We start from the raw sequence: 16607 nt of genomic DNA on the forward strand, positions 1-16607 counted from the left end.
CAAGCGCCTTGTTTGTCCTGGATGGGGTCGAGCTTCTTGAGTGTTGCTGGAGCTGCACTCAACCAACAAATGGAGGGTATTCCAAAACACTCCTGACTGGTACAAAAACAAGAAATGCTGGAATCACTCAGCAGGTCTGGCAGCATCTGTGGAAAGAGAAGCAGAGTTAACGTTTCGGGTCAGTGACCCTTCTTCGGAACTGGTGGTGCCTGCCTTCCTGTCTTGTGGATGGTGGGAAGGCTTTGGGGATTCAGAAGTTCAATTAGCAGCTTGTGACCTGCTCCTGTAGCCACAGTACTTATCTGGCTGATCTAGTTCAGTTTCTGGCTAGTTGTAACCCGGGCGATGTTGATAGTTCGGGATTCAGCGATGGTAATGCCATTGACTGTCAAGCGGAGATGGTTGGATACTCACTTGTTGCAGTTGGTCATTGCCTGGCACTTATGTGGCGCGAATGTTATTGTCTGCCTGTGTGCTTATTTCTGTCTATGTGTATCTTTCTGCGCCTCACATTTTGTACACTTTTCTGCGTGGCAGTTTGCCTAACAGATTCCTCGCTGCCTACATCCGGTTACTCTGCATCTTCATTTACAAAGAGACGGAAATGTGAATTATAAGTTTTCTTTCAACAGTGTCCGATGGAAGGTGAAACAAGTGTCATCAAATGTTTTTTTTTCGAAAGATTCAGTGGAACAGGAACGATGAATCCCACCATATATAGGCTGTGGATGCGTTCCTCATTGGTATAATGCTGAGTATCCTCACCTGTCATATGGGACACCTGGGGTTGAAATTGCTGACAGCAACAATGCGATTTGAACAAGTCAACCCTTTCGTCATTGTTTAATTTCCTAAATATCATATACCTGGAACATTAACTCTGTTTCTCTTGACAAAGTCAAAGCTGCTAATTAGCTCAAGCAGTGGCTTTTTATATATCAAGGTTCCAGCATCTTCAGCATTTCGCCTTTGTATGACGTTGGGGAATATATGACTCTTTTCGCGGAAAAAGTCGACTCCGTTTCGAACCGCAGCGTTTGATATTTCCCCCAACTTGCAATGCAAAACCATGGGCTGGGCGGGCAGTCATCAGGAAAGGCAGCTTTCAGTTAGTTTCGAAATTGAAATGTGCTGTTTAGGACAGCCTGGGCGAACGGTCTAAGGCAGTGGATTAAAGCTGTAATCGCTCCTGGGGCGAGTATCGTATTACATTGCTGCTAGAAATTTTTTACTGATCTGATGTTGTTCTTATCGCCAAAATGCATCTTTTCGAGGCAGTGTCGGTTGTGACATTGCTGCAGCTGCAAGGTTTTGCATGAATCTCTGGTGCGTTGCGCTGTGATTAGTGGTTAGTCCTCTGCGTTGTGGCCGCCGCAACCTCAGTTCGAATCCGAGTCACGGCAGTACCAGTGTACAATTCTCTTTTCTCCTCTACGCCTGCTGGGAGAGCCTCCGAAAATCCGTGTTTATTTATCTGCTTATTTGCTGACCAAAAGCAATTTGCTCCATCCAAACCTCGCACTGTCGTATGTCTGTGTTTGATGCACCCCAATTCAAACCTGCCTCTTCTCTCACATTTTCCTCCCTTCCACAATCACTAACCCTACTTTACTTTAGTCCTTCCATTTCGTTGTCACTTTACTGCCGCCTTAACAACTATAATAATCACCATCAATACTTACGCCTTTACGCTGCTTTGCCGCCACTGCTCTGCCTCGAGGTCCATCTCCTATTCGCACTAATGTACATCTCTCCCTTGAAACCATTCCATGCATTGAGACCTGTGGGACGGCCAGGCAGACAAGCGCTGCAAAAGCAGGTCTGGCCAACCGAAGGGCAGCGGCCCGATTGTTCACAAGCTTTGCGTGGGAATCTATTGATAATTTCAATGCTTACTGATGACCTGGGATTTGTTTGCACCGTATTTGGTGCTTTTCTCTGAGCAATTGAGGTAAGGCTGGCAAGCTGGGTCGGCGAGCCAGGTTTGAAAGTGTTCCGAATACAACATATCTCATATAATATGCGATTGAAAGGAATGAAAAGAATGCGAGTCGCGACTAAGGAGCCATTAGAGGAGGTTGGCCCTGAGAATAACATCGTTTGAATTCCCGTGGTGCAGGAGCCTGTGTTCAGAAACGGCAGACTTTGAAGCGAGTGTCTGAAAATGTAGACAATGCTCTTGCGTGTGAGAAGAGCTGTAAAAAGCAAATACGCCCTTGAGACAAGCTCCGTGTGTCAGGAAAGCTGCTCTCGTGAAATCACAACATTCAAAACAGAAACCGGTGGAAACACTCAGCAGACCAAGCACCAGCTGTTATTTCACTTGGAATAAGAAATTGTATCTCTCTGTCTCCGCCATCGAATTCCTTTAACACCTGGATCAGTTCATCCCTCAATTCTCCTCTGGACTCGGAACTTATCCAATTTGAGTGAAGCAGTCCAACGGTATTCGGAAAACGGGTCTTCAGACTGTGGTATCCACTGGCAAGGGGCAAGGCAAAATTTGCAGCTTGTAGGATGAAAACAGAGACGTCGCAGGCAAACACAGCTACGATGAACATGGAGACCACTGGCCCAGAATCTGGTTTGAAACTACTCTAAACGGCTATCACAGATCACGAAAAGTACGGAAAGAATGTTATTGTCTTCTTCATATAATGATGCATTTTAATGGTCGATAGATATTGTGTGATTATTTTTATCTGGTGTAAGTAATGTATTTTATAAATTGGATCTTATCCTCGGTGATTAATCTCTATCCTGCATAAATAGCTGGTATCTGTTAGCAGTTTATAATCCAGAGACAGGTTTTCAGTAGGCGGCGGGCAGGAACAGAGACGGAGGCTGGTCTGTGCTGTGTGAGAGCAGACCACAACATTCCTGCTGTTTATATTCAGTATCCTGCAGAATACTAATCTTTACTTGCCATTGAATAACAGAGGGTTTAGGTTATTGCAAGCATCGCTGCAGTTCTTTTCGATTTGAGGAATTTGCATCAAAGTGAATATCACAGAACCAACTCAGAGTCATTACCGAGTTTAAACATACAGTGCAGTGTCAGCGAGATGAGGATTAATTTTAAAATGAACGGTCCTTGATCGGAAATGTTAACTTCGCTCCTCTCTCCACTTATGATGCTTCACTTGCTGAGTATTTCCAACATTTTTGTCCACAAGTTAGACTGCCAGCAGCCACAGCGTTTTGCTGTCATAGCAGAATTCAAATTGTTGAAGAATAAGTAGCCACAGTTGTGATGTCCGAGTCGTTAATGCGTTGCGTTTCCACTTCGTTCCTCCTCCCCCTCGCAGCGTCGAGCCCCCTTCCAACGGATCCGCTTAATATTTAATGCAACGTTGCACACAGCTCATTTACTCCGCTCCCTCCGGAAGAATATTGAATATGGTGTTATCGATCCAAAGGAAACGGGAGGATTGCCGCGCCATCTGGATTAATTTCCTTCCTTTTTCTTCATTCATGGGATGTGGGCATCACTGGCAAGGCCAGCATTTATTGTCCATCCCTAATGGCCCTTGAGAAGGTGGTGGTGAGCTGCCTTCTTGAACCACTGCAGTCCATGTGGGGTAGGTATACCCACAATGCTGTTTTTATTGACTTCGTAGCGTTTAGATACAAGTGAGTGGGGTGCTGGGCCATTTCAGAGGGCATGTAAGAGTCAACCACATCGCTGTGGGTCTGGAGTCACATCTAGGCCAAACCAGGTAAAGGCAGCAGATTTCCTTCCCTGAAGGGCGTTAGTGAACCAAATGGGCTTTTACAACAATGGTTTCATGGCCATCATTGGACTAGCTTTTAAATTCCAGAGTTATTAATTGAACTGAATTTAATTTCTACCTTCTGCTGTGGTGGGATTTAAGCCCAGGGCAATACCCTTGTTTTCTGGGTTATTCGTCCAGTGACAACACCACTACGCCACCGCTTCCCGTGACACTAGATCTGCATTTCGTTTAATATATTACCTCAGTAATGAGCTTTTCACCGTCTATTCAGAAATCATGCTGGGAGTGAGAGTTACACGGCTTGAAGTCTTTGCTGGAGTGGATAGTGAGGATGAGGCAGAAGAAGGCCTAGGAAATTGTCAAGTTGAACCTTCAACTATCCCATTAGCGAATGCAGAATGGCTAGGAAAATTAAACAATGAGCTTTTACACTGAGAGACAAAACAGCGTGAGGTCCTAACCAGGGCTTTCACAACGTTTCAAAAAGTTTGTAGGGATACGCCAGGATGTACAAACTTCACCACACATGATGTGGGTATAGGGGAGCCATTCCTGTAAAATGACAGCCTTGTTGCTTAGGTCCAGACAGACAGGCCCAAGTGGAAGCAGAGGTACAATGCATGCTGAAGGGCAGCTTAGATGAACCTCGCCAGCACAGCTGGAGTTCGCAGATGGTCTTGATGACTAAATCTGGTGGGATGGCCCAAGCTTGCACAGACTCCAGAAAAGTAACTCTGGTAACAAATGCAGACCCCGACCCAAATTCTCATTTAAAGGACTGCATGGACAGAGCGGGCAACACAATGTGTCTTAAAGGGGCAGATGTGTTGGAAGGATACTGTCAAATTCCTTTGACGCCCCAGGGTAAGGAAAATCAGTTTCTGTTACACCGGACAGGGTTTTGCAGTGTCAAGTGATGCCACATAATTTAGGGGGTACTCAAGAAACTTCTCAGAAATAGTGAACCCAGTAGTTAGTGCTCCTAGCTGTGCAGCTCACCTGGCTGAGGTGATGGACAATCGGGACACTTGGAAGGAAAGCACGAAACAATTGCAAGACAATGCTTGGAAATTTAAAATGAGTTAATTAGAACAACCCTTTGAAAATTTAAATCCGAAATGCTCTAATGGAACCTGTTGCTGTAATCTCAACATTTTTTTTAGAAATGTACATTTCTGAAAATGTGTGGGGTATCAAAAGTAGCATTTTTTAATAGTTTTTTTTTTACCCAGTGAAATGAAACGCATTTCAGGAATGGCGTTTCATTCCACTAGGGGCAGAGAAGTCATGGCCCTGTAGCTTTTTTGTCGGGAATATGAGGTTTGCCTTTCAGGTTTGCAGAGGATCAATATTGCTTTAAGAACCGGCAGTCCTCAGGAGTTATAGAAAGGTGCATTTTCGGTTGCCGTTAGAAGCAGCCATTTGGAGACTGCAATTCAAAGGGTGCCTTCTCATTACCACAGATACAGCCACTGGGAGTGAGTATCAAGTGATACATTAGGTACAATTCAATTTTGAACTGGCTTTTAGTTGAAGAGAGTTTGTTGTAACTGTTCAGAGACACAAAGGACACAGACAGCTGTGGTGTTTAGCACATCTGATAAAGAGCTCTCAACCATTTAAACTGAAGGAATAGGAGTTTAGTCTGTTTAATTAGTATCTCTCAAAATTCTAAAAAAGTCAAACCAAAAGAGAGATCTCTGGTAATTTAAATTCAAGAAAGGGAAGTTAGACTGTGACAATCGTTTCTCCCTCAAAAACTCTAAAGTCAGATTGATTCCATTGAAAGTGTTTGCAAGTCGTTAATTGTTGAAATTCGCTGGAGAAGGAAAGCATCACCTACTGCTGAAGCTAGACTACGGGAGGTTCTACTGTGAAAGAACGTTTTTCCCGCATCGGACAGCTGTGAGGACTTCAAGCAGACTTGGACTGTAAATTTGCAAGGACTATATTTTTTTCTACTTTAAATGTTGTTCATATCTTCATAGCATTTAAGTATTTCGTTGTTCTAATTGAGGAGTTAATTTGTTAATTTAAAGACACCTGGTTCGGTGAGCCTCATTTGGGGGTTAGTAGATGGTACAAGTTGGTTGGGTCTTTCTTTAATTTGGAAAGTTTTAAATTACATGTTAGGCGGCCTGGGGAGCGACGGGATTGAATTATCAGTGTGTTTCTTCCACCACAATCAGAATCATATATTTTGATTGGCGGCTTTGACAGGAACGGTTGGTCATAACACCTTCTCAAACAAGTCAGCGTCCAGCCATCTCTCCTCAATATTCAATGTCATTATAATCGCTGAATCCGCAACTATCAACATCCTGGGAGTTCCTATTGACAAGAAACTGAACTTGACCAGCCATATTATACTGTGGCTACAAGAGCATGCCAGACGATGGGTATTCTTCTGTGAGTAACTTGTCTCCTCAACGCCCAAAGCCTATCCAAGTCACATGGGAGGAGTGTGATGGAGTGCCCTCCACCTGCCTGGATGAGGACAGCTCCAACAAAACTCAAGAAGCTCGACACCATCCAGGAGAAACATCCAGGATTGTCACCCGTTTTACCACCTTCAACATTCACTCCCTTCACTATCAATGGACAGTGGCAGCAGTGTGTACCATCTACAAGATGCACTGCTGCAACTCACCAAGGCTCCTTCGACAGCACCTTCCAATGCTGCGACCTCGACCACCTCGAAGGACAATGGCAGTAGATTCATGGAAACACCACCACATGCAAATTCCCCTCCAAGCCATACACTATCTTGACTTGGAACAATATTGCCGATCCTTTGCTGTCACTGGGTCAACATCCTGGAACTCCCTGCCTCACATCACTGTGGTGTATCTAGACCACATGGACTGCAGTGGTTCAAGAAAGTAGCCTATCACCACGTTCTCAAGGGCAATTAAGGATAATCAATGAATACTGGCCTCGCCAATGATCCCGATAACCCGTGAAAGAATAAAAAGGGTACACACAGATATACACACAGACGGGCAGAAATATGCAAAGACACCCAGACAGATTCGCACACATGCATATAGATAGATGCATGCATACACACAGACACACACTCACATTTACAGATAGATCACAGAATTGTTACAGTGTAGAAGGAGGCCATTCCGCTCATCGTGTCTGCACAAGCTCTCGAAAAGAGCAATTTATTCAGATCCATTCCCCTGCCTTCTCTCCATAACCCTGCACATTCTTCCTTTTCATATCACAGTTTAATTCTCTTTTGAATGCTTCAATTGAACCTGCCTCCACCACACACTTAGGCAGTGCATTCCAGACCTTAACCAGTCGCTGCGTGAAAAAAACTTTTTCTTCGTGTCACTTTGCTTCCCTTCACAAATACTTTAAATTTGGAATTAGTCTCAGTTTTCTCGTTCCTGACTGGAGAACTCTTTGCTTTCTCTCGTCAAGTTGCATTTCGAAATTTGGGTGTGTGTTAAAACTACTGTTACTATGGCTCCATCTTCTTAGGCAGTCTCTCCGGAACGAGCATGACTTTTCTTGCACTCCAGAGTTGGAGGTGCCTAGGTGACTGACTAGTCCAATTCTGGATCTGCACACTCTGCCACGGGGGGAGCTGACGGTTTTTGGTGAGGCGAGTGAATGGGATGCTCGAATTTCCCAATTCTCTTTCCACCTTTGCACTTGGTCGCTGCCTGGGCATGGCAATGTTCTTCAAACTGGCTGGCACATTTGTGGATGCTTCTTCTCCATTTTGCGTTGGCTCGGGCAAGAGATTCCCATGAAACAGTGGCGATGTCACATTTTAGGGAGACTTGAAGGACATCCTTGTTGCGTTTCCTTTCTCTTCCGGCTGGCCTCTTGCCGTGACGCAGCTTGGATTAGAACGCTTGTTTGGGGGACCTTTTTTCTGGCATGCAAATGACTTGGCCTGCCCGACATAACTGACTAGCCATGACGAGTGTCTGCAGCGTGTGGATGTTGGTCTTACAGAGGACACTGATATTGAAGCGCCTGTCATACCACTGAATTTGAAGGATCTTGCAGCTGCACTGCTGGTGATATCTCTCCAGGGCTTTTAGATACCTGCCATGAGGGGTCCCAGGGAGCGCTTGTCACAGGAGCCTTTGGAGCAGGCTTTTATCTACCCCTTAAAGAACATCCTGACAAAGATCCACACAGCCAGCAACTGGGCTGATCAGCGAGACATGCTGGTCATGTATCACTATATAAAGCTTCAGAGACAGGAAAGTGGGGTCATGGGTAATAGTGTGATCCAAAGCACTACCTACCCTTCCCTCTCAAACAAATGCAGTTGAGTTATCAACCAATTTTGGCGTAATGTGGCAGATGGTTTGAAGATTATTTTCAAACTTGTTCAACTGTGGGAAGCTAGCATTTCAGTTGTACCCATTCTGTAGCTCCTGGAAGACGGCACGAGCACAAATTTCCTGATTCCAATGAAACACAAGGCTTAAAAGACCCAGTGCCGAGATAAATACACATACATATACACAAACAGACACATACACATAGACACACAAATACACACATGGATACAAGAATGAAAGCAAAAATATAAGCACAATAACACAGGAGCAAACACAGACCCTGATACAGCCGGACACTTAAACATACGCTGACGTCTGGGCATTTACATACACACGGACACCCTAGTTGATACACATAGAGTGAAGCACAAATACACTTACATATATGAATAAAGTGACTTAGACAAAGAGAGAAACAGGCTGTGAGAAACATTATCACTAAGTTGGCTGATTTTTGGCACAGCAGAGGTTCCCACACAGGTTCCCAAATTTGACAAGATTATTCGGATGCTGGGAAGAGGCAGCTGTGTGTCAATCAAAATTGTGTAATGCCTGCAATACCTATGCTCCCAGTGGCGGCATTGCAGTCCTTCCATCGACTCTCTCAAGTTCATAAATGCGTAACACATATCCAACATAAAAAATAGGAGAATGAGTAGTCCATGTGGTCCCAGGAGGCTCCTTTGGTATCGAAGAAGATCATGGCTGATCTGATCCTGGCCGCAACTCCACTTTCCTGTCCGGTTGCCATATTCCTTGTCTCCCTATAGTGCAAAAATCTGTCTGTCTCAGCCTGGAATATGTTCAATGACTCAGCCACACAGCTATCTGGGGTAAAGAAGTCCAAAGATTCACGACCCTCTGAGAGAAGGAATTCATCCACATCTCCGTCTTCAATGGACGATCACTGATTATGAACCTATCTCCTTAAGTTTTGAATTCCCCCACAAAGGGAAAAATCCTCTCAGCATTTACACTGTCTAGCTGCCTCAGATTCCTAAGTTTTTCAATGAGATCAGCTCTTATTCTTCTAAACTCCAAAGTGTGTGGGTCCAACATGCTCAACCTTTCCTCGTGCGACAACCCCTTCATGCCAGGAATTAACCTCGTGAACCTTCTTGGAACTGCCTCCAATGCAAGTATGTCCCTCATTTAATAAGGTGAACAGAACTATATGCAGTACTCTGGGTGTGGTCTCTGTACAATTGCAACAAGACGTCCCAACATTTATACTCTATCCTCCTTTCAATAAAGGCTGACATTCCATCTGCCTTCATAATTATTAGCTTTACCTGCATGCTAACTTTTTGTGAGTCATATGCGAGGATAACCCTTTCTATCTGTTACACCGACGAAAGTCTCTCTCAATTTAAATCATATTTTGTTTTTTGATTCTTCCCAGATTGTACTCCATCTGCCAATTTTTTGCCCACTCACTTAACCTATCTATATCCCGTTGTGGAGTCTTTCTGTCTTCCTCACAACCTGCTTTCACAGCTATCTTTGTATTGTCAGCAAATTTGGCTGCAATACGCTCAGTCCCTTTATCCTGATCATTAATATAGATTGCCAGCAGTTGCGGCCCCAGCACTGATTCCTGTGTCTGTACATTTGTTCCAGTTTGCCAACATAAAAATGACAAATTTATACTCTGTGTTTCCTGATACTTTGCCAATCTTCTATCCGTGCTTATATATTACTCCCAATATCATGAGTTCCTTTCTTCTGCTTTTAGCTGTTATGTGGCACCTTATCGAATGCCTTTTAGAAATCCAAACATGCTGCATTTGCTGGTTCACATTTATTCACTCTGCTCTTTACATTCTCAAAGATCTCTAAAGAAATTGTCAAACAGAATTTCGCTTTCATAAAGCCATGTTGACTCGGCTTCATTGCATTGTGATTTTCTAAATGCCTGCTACTGCTTTCAGCATTTTCCCAATGCCAGAGGTTAGGCTGAATGGGCTACTGTTTCCCACTTTCTGTCTTCCACATTTCTTGAATAGGGCATTATATGTGTGTTTTTCCAGTTCGCTGGGATCTTTCCAGACTGTCGGTATTTTTTGAATATAAAAACCAGTGCGTGCACTATCACTGAAGCCACTTCTTTATAGGACACCAGGATGCAGGCCACCAGATCGAGTGGACCTGTCAGCCGTTAGTCCCATTAGTTTGCTTAGTATTTCTTTTCTCTTGTCATAATGCTTGTTTTCAGTTTCTCTCCCCCATTTCCCCATGAATTTCTATTATTGGGTAGCGTTTAGTGTCTTCTCGTCTGAAGTCAGTTGCAGATTATTTGTTCAAACTCCCTGGCATTGCCTTGTTTCCCATTATTAATTCACCAGTCTCATCCTCTAAAGGGCCAACCTGTACTCGAGCTACTCCCATTATTTTTATATACTTTTGGAAGCACTTACTGTCTGATTTTATATTTATTGCTACTTTACTCTCAGAATCAATTGGCTCGTGTTTTTTTTTTACTTCTCCTTTGCTGATTTCAAAATTCCATCCAATCTCTGGCCTGCCACTAATCTTCGCAACATTGTATGCAATTTCTTTCGATTTGATACCGTCATTAACTTCCTATGAATGCTTCATTCTTATTGCAGAGTCTACCTTTCTTACTACTGTGATTGATGAAATATCTCCTTAAATGCCTGCCTCTGCTAATTTGCCGTCATAATTTTTAATCTTTTGTCCCAGTCCAGTTTAGTCAACTCAGCCTTCATACTTTTGTAATTGCCTTAATTTAATTGAAGACACGACTTACAAAGCCAAGCTTCTCACCCTCGAACTGAATGTGAAATCCTATCATGCAATGATCATCAATGATCTTTTACTATGAGATCATGAATTAATTCAGTCTCATGACACATTGCCAGGTCTAATACAACCTGTTTCCTGGTTGTAGCCACAACAAAGAACAAAGAACAAAGAACAGTACAGCACAGGAACAGGCCATTCGGCCCTCCAAGCCTGCGCCGATCTTGATGCCTGCCGAAACTAACACCTTCTGCACTTCCGGGGCCCATATCCCTCTCTTCCCATCCTATTCATATATTTGTCAAGATGTCTCTTAAACGTTGCTATCGTCTCTGCTTCCACAACCTCCCCTTGCAGCAAGTTCCAGGCACTCACCACCCTCTGTGTAAAAAACTTGCCTCGCACATCCCCTCTAAACTTTGCCCCTCGCACCTTAAACCTATGTCCCCTAGTAACTGACTCTTCCACCCTGGGAAAAAGCTTCTGACTATCCACTCTGTCCATGCCGCTCATGACTTTGTAAACCTCTATCCTGTCGCCCCTCCACCTCTGTCGTTCCAGTGAAAACAATCCGAGTTTTTCCAACCTCTCCTCATAGCTAATGCCCTCCAGACCAGGCAACATCCTCTGTACCCACTCCAAAGCTTCCACGTCCTTCTGGTAGTGTGGCGACCAGAATTGCATACAATATTCTAAGTGTGGCTGAACTAAGGTTCTGTACAGCTGCAACGTGACTTGCCAATTTTTACACTCTATGCCCCGACCGATGAAGGCAAGCATGCCGTATGCCTTCTTGACTACCTTATCCACCTGCATTGCCACTTTCAGTGACCTGTGGACCTGTACGCCCAGATCTCTCTGCCTGTCAATACTCCTAAGGGTTCTGCCATTTACTGTATACCTTCCACCTGCATTAGATCTTCCAAAATGCATTACCTCACATTTATCCGGATTAAACTCCATCTGCCATTTCTCCGCCCAAGTCTCCAACCGATCTATATCCTGCTGTATCCTCTGACTATCCTCATCATTATCCGCAGCTCCACCAACCTTTGTGTTGTCCGCAAACTTACTAATCAGACCAGCTACATTTTCCTCCAAATCATTTATATATACTACAAACAGCAAAGGTCCCAGCACTGTTCCCTGTGGAACACCACTAGTCACATCCCTCCATTCAGAAAAACACCCATCCACTGTTACCCTCTGTCTTCTGTGACTTAGCCAGTTCTGTATCCATCTTGCCAGCTCACCTCTGATCCCGTGTGACTTCACCTTTTGCACCAGTCTGCCATGCGGGATCTTGTCAAAGGCTTTACTAAAGTCCATATAGACAACATCCACCGCCCTTCCCTCATGAATCATCTTCGTCACTTCCTCAAAAGACTCTATCAAATTAGTAAGAGACGACATCCCCTTCACAAAACCATGCTGTCTCTCGCTAATAAGTTCGTTACAAGAAATTGTCCAGAATACACTCTATGTACTCGTCCCCAAGGCTACTTTTGCCATTTAATATGTCTAATCTATGTGAAGGTTAAAGTCGTCCACGAATGTTGCAGTGCCTTTCTTACGACTCCCTGCTATTTATTGATTTATGTTCTGTCCTGCAGTGTAGCATTTGTTGGGGGGTCCATAGACTACACCACCTGTCCAAGGAAACTACCACTCTCACACTTACTCTGCTAATAAAATTGCAATTTAATCATTTTTGTCCTAAGAAACTGCCATACTGACACTTTCTCACCGAGGACACTGCCGCTCCGATACTTTCTATCCAAAAGGAGAGACTAGTCCTGCCGGACTTTCCTGATCCTTAATTCCCTCTGAACGGAATAGAGGGAAAACATGAAATTAACGTTTCTTTATCTGAATGCACGACTCATCTGATGGGCCAGTGACACGAATAGAGGTAAATAATCTAGATCTGATTGCCATGACCGAGACATGTTTACTAGGAGATCAAGGTTGGGAAATGAATAATCCAAAGTACACAATATTTCGGAGAGGCAGACACATTGACAAATGAGGAGAAGTAGCCCTGACAATAAAGGATGACATAAGGTCATTGATCAGAAGGGACCTGGCCTCAGGGAATCATGACGTGGACTCAGTTAGAGTGGAAATTAGGAATAGCAGGAGTCAGAAACCACTGGAGGGAGTAGTTTAAAGACCCCCTAATAGTAGTTATGTTATTGACACGAGTTAAACGGGAAATGTTTGGAGCATGTAAAAAAGGCAATGTCTTAATTGTGTGGGACTTTAATCTGCATGTCGACTGGGACAATCAAATTGGCAACCGTGGTCTTGAATATGAGTTTGTAAAATGTCTTGTGACAAATTCTTGGAGCAATACATTGTAGAACCAACTAGGGATGAAGCTACCTTATATCTTGAACTGTGTAATGAAGCAGGGTTAATAAGCAATGCCATAGTAAAATATCCATTGGGGAATAGTGATCATAATACCATAGAATTTCATGTTATGTTTGAAAGTGACACGTTTCAATCACAAACAAGATCCTTAAACTTAAACAAAACCAACTATGAAAGTAAGGGAAGAGAACTGGCTAAGGATGATTGGGTAAATCGGCTGGAAGGTATGGTGGTAAATGCACAGGGGAAAACATGTAACAAACACAATTCCAAGTGTTCAACAAAAATATATTCCATTCAGAAATAATAACTCGTCAAAAAAGAGCCATCCGTGGCTCACGAAGGAAGTTAAGGAAAGTATTAGACTAAAAGAAGACTTGCACTGTTGCAAAAATAGTAGCACGTCCGAGGATTGGGAGTGTGTTAGGATCCAGCGACGGGCCACCAAAAAGTTGATTAAAAAGGGAAGAAATAGAATATGAGAGTAAACTAGCCAGCCGATTGTAAGAGCTTTTGGAAGTACATAAAAATGTCCTTAACTGGTCTGGCCTACATTTAACTCCATACTCACAGCGACATGTTTGTCTCTTAAATGACGTCTGAAATGGCCATTCAGTTCAAGGGCAACTAGGGATGGGCAATAAATGCTGGCCTAGCCAGCAACACCCACATCATCTGAACGAATTAAAGAACAGAAGAGGAGAATATCTGAAGTAGATGTCCGTGCCTCAGAGGTAGAGACAGGAGAAATCATCGTAGGAAATAAGGAAATGGCAGAAGCATCGAACAAATATTTTGTGTCTGTGTTCTCAGTAGAAGACACGAGTTCCATACCAGAAAGAGGCATTAATGTAGGGGCTAATAAGAGTGAGGAAGTTAAGGACATTGATATCAGCCAAGAAAATGTAATGGAGAAACAAGTCGCGGCGAACAAATGGCCTACATCATAGAGTTCTAAAAGAGATAGATGAAAAAGAATAGTATGATTAGAACAAGTCAACATGGTTTTGCTAAAGGGGGATACTGTTTAACAAATTTATTAGTGCTTTTACAGGATATAACTAGTAGGGTAGATAAAGGGGAACCAGCAGATGTAGCATAACTGGATTTCCAAAAGGCATTAGATTAGGTGCTGCATAAAGATTAAAAGGCAAGGTAAGGACTCATGGTGTTGGGGATAACAAGTTAGCATGGCTAAAGGATTGGTTAACAGACAGGGAGCAGAGAGTGGGCAGAAATGGGCCATTTGCAAGTTGGTAGTCAGTCAATATTGGACTGCTGCCAGGATTGGAGCTGGGGCCTCAGCTACTTACCCTTTATATTACCGACTTGGATGAAGAGACAGAGAGTAATGTATCTAAGTTAGCTGTGATAAAAAGCTCAGTGGAAAGGTAGGCTGCGGGGAGGACATTTAAGGATGGAGATACTTGCACGAGAGGCGGTGCTGGCAAGATTTACTAAATTGGTCCCTTGGATGAGGGGGTTGTCCTATGATGAAAGACTGAGTAAATTGGGCCCATATTCTTTGGAGTTTAGAAGAATGAGAGGCGATCGAATTGAGACATACAATATTCTGAAAGGGCCCTGTCGGGCAGAAGTTGAGAGATTGTTTCCACTGGTCGGGGAATTTAGAACGTAGAAGCACAGCCTCAGGATCAGGAACCAATCACTCAGGACTGAGATGAGGAGAAATTGCTGCACTGAAAAGGTTGTGAATCTTTAGAATTCTCTACCCAGATGCTCCATTATTGAAAACATTTAAGGCTGGGATAGATAGATTTTGAGTCTCTCAGAGAATCAAGGGATTATGGGGAGGAAGCAGGAAAGATGAATTGAAACCCAAGATCAGCTATGATCTTATTGAACGGCGGATCAGGCTCGATGGGCAAGTGGTCTGCATCTGCTACTATTTCTTGTGTTCTGTCGTTCTTGCGAACCGCAGGAAAAGACTCAACTCCTGCTCAGAGCAACTCATAGAATGCGAATCAAATATTTTCAAAGCATTATCACACTGCGGGCCCCCAGCTCCGGCAGACTGCCTGTTCTTTCATGCAAGTTTTAAATTGGACGCATCCAGCGATCTACCTGAACTCACAGACATGGTGAATTGGGATAAATTCAGAGTCCAGTGACAAGTGCAAATTTGTCTTGATTTTCTCCACGTGTGTGGCGTAGTCAACTCCCCTGCAGTCAATCTTCTGGTTCTAAAACTTCCTCCCGAGTGAAATCAATACCGCCTCTGGAACGCAGAATGAGATTGTGTGGAAAATATCAGTCATTTGAAGTGAAAACAATAACACGGGAGGGCTCGTCCGGGACTTGAACCCGGGATCTCTCGCATATTCACACTACGAAACACCCGAAGCGAGAATCATACCCCTAGACCAACGAGCCACCTACACTACTGCAACTTCAACCAATGAATACATTTTCTGTCTCCCACTGCTGATCTGCCATTCTTCCATGAATGGGCAGTAATGAACTGCCTGAGGTGATAGTCGCCGATGATGGGAGAGAGCGGCAGGATAGGCGGCCTCACATGTGCTCCTTTCCATCTGGAAACTGGGGAAATCTGAAAAAAAAACTGATGTGTTCGTTTCCGCGGCTGAAATTGGATTTAGAAATGTATATCTTAACTGATGTAGAGCTGCAAGATCCATTACAAAACAACTTCTTTGATGAAGTAAGACTGTTGATGAAGCTGGAGCAATAGATTCTGTGCATATGAATTTAGAAAAGGCATTTGATGAAGTGGTGTGTGTTATCCTTTAACTTATGCGGTGGTAGAAATTTCGGGAAATGATGCAAGAGTGAATGATTTACAGAAGAAAAGACTTTCATTTATATTGCGTTGTTCATGACCATCGGATGTATTTACAGCCGAAGAAGTACTTTTTGAAATGTTGCTCCTTTTGTCATGTTGGAAACACATAGCAAACTCACACACAGCAATTTGACAATGAACTGTTCAAATGTTTTTGTGATGTTAAGTGAGGGATAAATACTGGCCAAGACAGAGGGGATAAATGCCCGGCTGTTTGTAAAAGGCGCCATGAGATAATTTATACCAGGATGAAACAACAGCTGGGGCCTCGGTTTAAAGACCCATCTGAAAGGCAGCACCTCCTGCAGTGCAGCGCTCTCTCACTGCTGTACTGCATCAATAGTCTTGATTTGTGTGTTCAAGCCATGGCGAAGGATTTAAAGCCTGATTTTCTGTTCCAGAAGTAAGCGTACTAACACCTGAGCCACGGATGACATCTGAAGGAGCAAACGTTCAAAGCTCCCAACTCACTCACACAGAAGCAAAATTTCACTGATCAGAAACAACTCATCGGTTGAGAATCAAAGACAAACTCCACCATAGTGAGAACTGAAATGCCTATAGCTCAGGGAAAGATTGAGACTGCTTTGC

The 16607-nt window shown here is 43.6% G+C and overlaps 1 non-coding gene across 1 annotated transcript; it reads right to left on the reverse strand.

Annotated features, from left to right (window-relative positions):
• Positions 1–15496: 15496 nt before the first annotated feature.
• On the reverse strand, positions 15497–15586 carry trnap-cgg (transfer RNA proline (anticodon CGG)). Its single transcript is given in 2 exon segments — positions 15497–15532; positions 15551–15586. It is a non-coding gene; the product is annotated as a tRNA-Pro (tRNA).
• Between the last annotated feature and the right edge of the window lie 1021 nt (positions 15587–16607).

This window comes from Heterodontus francisci, chromosome 29 (genome assembly GCF_036365525.1).
Source record: "Heterodontus francisci isolate sHetFra1 chromosome 29, sHetFra1.hap1, whole genome shotgun sequence".
In the NCBI taxonomy this organism is placed as follows: Eukaryota; Metazoa; Chordata; class Chondrichthyes; order Heterodontiformes; family Heterodontidae; genus Heterodontus; species Heterodontus francisci.